Source organism: Lactuca sativa, chromosome 3 (assembly GCF_002870075.4).
Source record: "Lactuca sativa cultivar Salinas chromosome 3, Lsat_Salinas_v11, whole genome shotgun sequence".
NCBI lineage: Eukaryota > Viridiplantae > Streptophyta > Magnoliopsida > Asterales > Asteraceae > Lactuca > Lactuca sativa.
The window spans coordinates 318070584-318076583 of record NC_056625.2 but is presented as its reverse complement, the minus strand read 5'-3'; positions in this window follow the sequence as shown (position 1 = coordinate 318076583).

The following is a 6000-nucleotide window of genomic DNA, read 5'->3' as shown; positions in this document are numbered from 1 at the left end:
CATGCTTTGTACAAACAAGGTTTTACCTTTTCGTTTGATAATGAATGTGGTGGTATTAATGCTTTCTTTAATAATGTGTTTTATTTTAAAGCATTACCTTGTGATGGCGTGTATGAAACTGTGTCGATTGTAGACAACTTAGGAAATAATGTGTTGTATATTGATTCTTCTACTAGCCTAGATAAAGCATCATTGTGGCATTGTCGTCTTGGACATGTAAACAAGAAACGCATAGACCAACTCCAAAAGAGTGGAGTCTTGGAATCATTTGACCTCAAATTAGATGATAGTTGTGAATCTTGTCTACTTGGAAAAATGACAAAATCACCCTTCACTGGAACTTGTGAGAGGGGTGAAGGTTTGTTGGACCTAATACATACTGATGTATGTGGGTCATTCAAAACCGCCACAAGGGACGCTAATCGGTATTATGTGACTTTTATTGATGATTATAGTAGATATGGGTATGTCTACTTGATCAAACACAAGTCCGAAACCTTTGAAAGGTTTAAGGAATTCAAACAGGAAGTAGAAAATCAATTGGGCAGGAACATTAAGATGCTTCGATCCGATCGAGGTGGTGAATATCTTAGTACCGAGTTCCTTGACTATCTTAAGGAGTGTGGGATTGTCTCACAATTGACTCCTCCCAGGACACCACAGCTGAATGGTGTAGCTGAGAGGCGTAATCGTACCTTGTTGGACATGGTTCGCTCTATGATGAGTCGAGTTTCGTTACCAATCTCTTTTTGGGGGTATGCCTTAGAGACTGCCGCCCATATCCTTAATCTAGTCCCTACAAAGAAGGTTACCAAAACACCTCATGAAATGTGGACTGGGAAGGTTCCCAATTTGGACCACATCAAAATTTGGGGTTGCGAAGCCTTCGTGAGGCGTGAAACTCATGATAAGCTTGAACCCCGAAGTGAAAGGTGTATTTTCATCGGCTACCCACAGAAATCCTTCGGTTACCTTTTCTACAGACCCAGTGAGAATGTGGTCTTTGTAGCACGAAGAGGGATCTTTCGCGAGAAAGAATTTATAAGCCAAGGAGACAGTGGGAGGCAGATTGATCTTGAAGAAATTCAAGAATCAATTGGTGAAGGAACCTCAGACACTAGCAATCAACCTGAGGAAGAAACTCCTGTTGATCCAGCTGACGAGTCTGTACCTCCGAGACGTTCCACACGGGTTAGGAACACACCTTCGTTTTATTATGGTTTTCATATTACTACGGAAGGTGATACGTTTATTAGTGATAGTACACTAGTAAATTTGGATGAACCTAGCAGTGTTAAGGAAGCCATGGCAGGCCCGGAGTCTGCTAAATGGAAGGAGGCTATGGACAGCGAGATACAGTCCATGTATGACAATCAAGTTTGGAACTTGGTTGACAATGTACCAGGCCGTAAAACAGTCGGGTGCAAATGGATCTTCAAAAAGAAGACCGACATGGAAGGAAAAGTGCATACTTATAAGGCTCGACTGGTTGCGAAGGGTTTTACTCAAACTCAAGGTATTGATTATGATGAAACCTTCTCGCCGGTGGCCAAGATTAAGTCTATTAGGGTTATGTTAGCCATTGCAGCATTTCATGATTATGAAATATGGAAAATGGATGTCAAAACCGCTTTCCTTAATGGAAAGTTGGCTGAGGATGTGTACATGAATCAGCCAGAGGGTTTTGTCAATGCAGAGCACCCTAATAGAGTATGCAAGCTTAAGAAATCCATTTATGGATTAAAACAAGCATCTCGTAGCTGGAATCTTTGTTTTGATGAGAAGGTAAAAGAGTTTGGCTTCTTGAGAAGCGAAGATGAGTCTTGCCTGTATGTCAGAGCTAGTGGGAGTATAGTTAGCTTCTTGGTACTGTATGTGGATGACATACTACTCATAGGAAATGACATCCCAACCTTGCAGGAGGTTAAGTCCTGGCTTGGGAAGTGCTTTGCTATGAAGGACCTAGGGGAGGCTACCTATATCCTAGGGATAAGGATATTAAGAGAAAGGAGTAGAAGACTAATTGGACTTAGTCAGAGTATCTACTTGGATAAGGTGTTGAAAAGGTTCAACATGGAGAATTCCAAGAAAGGAGATTTACCGATCCAAAGCAATACCAAACTGAGTGAGAATCAGAGTCCGAGTACAGAGGTTGAGATAGCTGAGATGAGCCAATTACCATATGCTTCCGCAGTTGGCTCGATCATGTATGCTATGACTTGTACCCGTCCTGATGTGGCATTTGCTTTGAGCATGGTCAGCAGGTATCAGGGGAACCCTGGCAAGGCTCATTGGACCGCGGTAAAGAACATTCTCAAGTACCTGCGAAGGACTAAGGATTGGGTCCTTACCCTTGGTGGCAGTGATGACTTGAGAATAGTAGGGTATAGTGATGCTGGTTTTCAGACTGATAGGGATAATTTCCGCTCTCAGTCGGGCTGGATCTTTACCTTAAATGGAGGGGCAATTTCTTGGAAGAGTTCCAAGCAGGAGACGGTGGCTGATTCGACTTGTGAATCAGAGTATATAGCAGCGAGTGAAGCAGCGAAGGAGGCGATATGGCTAAAGAACTTCATCGGAGACCTTGGAGTTGTACCAGCTATTAAGGAACCTATAGAAATTTTCTGTGACAACAATGCTGCGGTTATCTTAGCCAAGGAACCAAGAGATCATGGCAGATCCCGACACATTGACAGAAAATATCACTTCATAAGGCACAAGATTGAAGAAGGACTCCTTGTGACAAGGAGGATATCGTTAGATGAGAATCCTGCAGATCCCCTTACGAAGGGACTGACGAGGGTTAAGCATTTTCAGCATGCGAGACGCATCGGGCTGAGGGACGATATTAGTTTTACAGATTAGATAGTTTTCCTGAAACTTGTAAAATGTAATCGACGTTTGATGATGAATAAAATTTGTGATTTATTTATGAGTAAAGTGTTACTATCATTGTCAATTATTTACTATTGTTTCAGTTTTGCATGTTTTGACTTCCAGAATAATTAATTTGTTCAAACCTCCACAATCAATCATACGTCGGAAGTAGGTATGAATCAAGATTGTCATGAATTGGGTTTGTAGATGCCTTAAAGGTGTTTAGGCATGGCAATGGTTGCTGCAACATTCATGAGTACTCATAAGTTATGAGTATTGGTATAAACCCACGCTCACTTGTATCACTTCATGGAATTTATCTCGAGTGATCGTGAGACGATAACATCATATAAATCTTTAAACCTAGAGATATGAGTTGTTACCTATGAGTTGGTTGTGCATTGATTGCACGTAAACGCATCAGTAACTTGATGTTATAAAACGTGCCTTTGTGTACAATTCAATAAGTAGTAGAACAAGCATATCAGTCGAAGTTTATCTGTTCCTTCTAGAAATAGAAGCGATATCCGGGCCCCTCGATGATTTTGTGTTGACCCATATACCAGGCCTGGTCAGAACTAAACCGATGTGTTCAGTGAAGTTCTTCGTCAAACAAATCGGATAATCGAGAAACAACTGCTAGACAATAAGCAAGACATAGTTCCATGTGTTTGTCCGGCTGATATCATGAGAACAGAGGATTATGTGATCACTTATCTAAAATGGCGCTTCATAGTTCGACAGAGTCTTCATTGTTCGAGGGAGTTTTCGAGAGCTACGATTGTTGGTTGGTTCCTGAAGTTATAGGCAAATATAGTTATTAGACTTATCCAAGTGGGAGTCTGTTGGATAAGGTGTCTAAGTCCATAACTTATTTGGTATATACTTGACCCGACCGGCATGGTCCATTTGGGTTGCATCTCATCCAAACTATTATGGATAATTTTATGAGAGTTATACACATATGTTTATTAATATATTATGAGTTATAATATATTAATATGAAGTTACGTTATTTAATTAGTTTTAGTCTTAAATTAATTATGGATTAATTTAGAGATTAAAAGGAATACTAATTAAATTATGGGCTATTTGTTTTATATAGTGTGGGCTAATACTCATTTGTTAATGGGCTAGGCTTATGTGGAAGTCCATGGATGATCCATGGAGCTTTTAACCCATGGATCCTTGGAATAGGAAAAGACATGGGTTATTAGGGTTTCACCCTAACCATGCATACTATATAAGCATGCTTATGGAGCATGAAAGAGAGCCTAAGATAGCCTAAGAGAAAGCTAGTGTTCTAGTGTGTGTGTGCATGTGTGTGGCCGAAAATACAAGAGTGTGTATACTCTCTCAAAGTTTTCCAAGAGTTTGTGGTGTTTGTGATTCCATTTGAGGCATTCACACTATTGGTGCTTGGCCCTCAAACTCCTAAGAACCCAACACAACAAAGGTATGTAATCTCTTCTAACTCTTTTATGTTGAAATGTTCCCCATGCCATGTTAGATAGGTTATAAACCTTGGAAAATTATTATTGTGCATGTATTTAGACAAACATAGATCCAAGGTTTATTAGGGTTGCATGCACACTTAGGAAGTGTTAGATTGCTCAAAAACCCAACATCGAGTACCATACATCGGAGCAGATTGAGGAGTGATGTTATGGTTCGAGTACCATACATCAGAGCGGATTGAGGAGTGATGTTACGGTTCGAGTACCGTATGCCAGATCATACTGAGAAGAGATGTCATGGAATGAGTACCATGGTTCGTATGGAATGATGCTTGTGGTTCTCCGGCTATCCGGTCATGATTAAGTTCGAAGAGGCGTCCCTTGAGAGGGAGATCGAGAGCCTCTCAGAGTATTTTAGTAAAGAGTCAGTGAGAAGGGAGAATTTCGATCTGAGTTGAGCGATCAGTCGATAAAGGAGATGTCACCTTCTTTGATATGGGTGGCACTGATTATGTTCGTGTGCAAAATATGAGAAGCATGATGTTTAAGTTTTGGGTTTGGGGGTAAACCCTACAGGTCGTCATTGATGATGATTTCCCCCCAGAGTATCAGGTAGCATGTTTGCCGCGAGGCAGTGATTTATGATGATCAGATAGTCAGTTGGGACTGAGATAGTCGAGGACCACATTACGCCTATTTGAGTATAGTAGGATGTATTGTAGTGGTTTCAGTAGGGAGTTCAGGCGAGTTTAGCAGTGCAGAGGGTTTTCTATCTATGTTGGGTATTGAATATGGGAGTGGGTCCCTATTCTTATGATGATCCCATTGTTGGAGCGTTGGATGATGAGTTGAGGTGAGGGGTACGATGATTTTGTGGTTCAGTCTATGAGCCAGGGATGTTATTGAGCAGTTGAGTTGTTTGGTACTAGATTGGTATGAGATTTGGAACGACTAGAGGTAGTCGTGACGAGAGGTTCTTGAGGAGTTCATCAGAGGTTCAGAGTATATGAGGTCGATTGATTTCCTTAAATGGGATTATCAGGCGTTGTGTAGCACTTTCCAGGGGCAGGTGCAATTTTGCTGGTGAAAATAGTTGTGGGTTGGTTCTGTGCTAATTGGTGATGGTTCGAACCCTGAGTGGGGGAGAACCGGGTACCGTATGTAAGAAAGCAGAGATTTGTCAAGAGCAGTTATAAGTGGAGTATAGAGGTCTGCGGTAAGAAATCATGAGACCAGAGATGTCATGTGATCGAGGGAAGGGGGTCAAGAGTGAGTTAATGCGGGAAGTACTTGTTTGAGAAGGATGAATGTCTCCACGGCAGGTGTTTAATGGTCAGGAACCTGGTAGTGGTCAGTGTTATTGCATGTAGATAGAGAATGATTGGGCAGCCAACTCCCGGGTCGGTATGCGTATCCTTGCTTGGATTTTGAGCGGTGGGAAAAAGGGTTTCGGAGAATTATCAGCGTATTTCGTAGCGTTAGCATTTTCTCGTATTCCAATTGAGAAATTGGATACACCGAAGTTGCAATTTGGGAAAAATGTAGATCTAATTATGGGGTTCAGAGGAAATGTATTATTGTATCTATATAATGCTTGGGGCAGGAGATCAGTGGTTGTGGTAGGATCTTGTGATGTTATGTTGGGGTATTCCGAGGTATTCGGGTA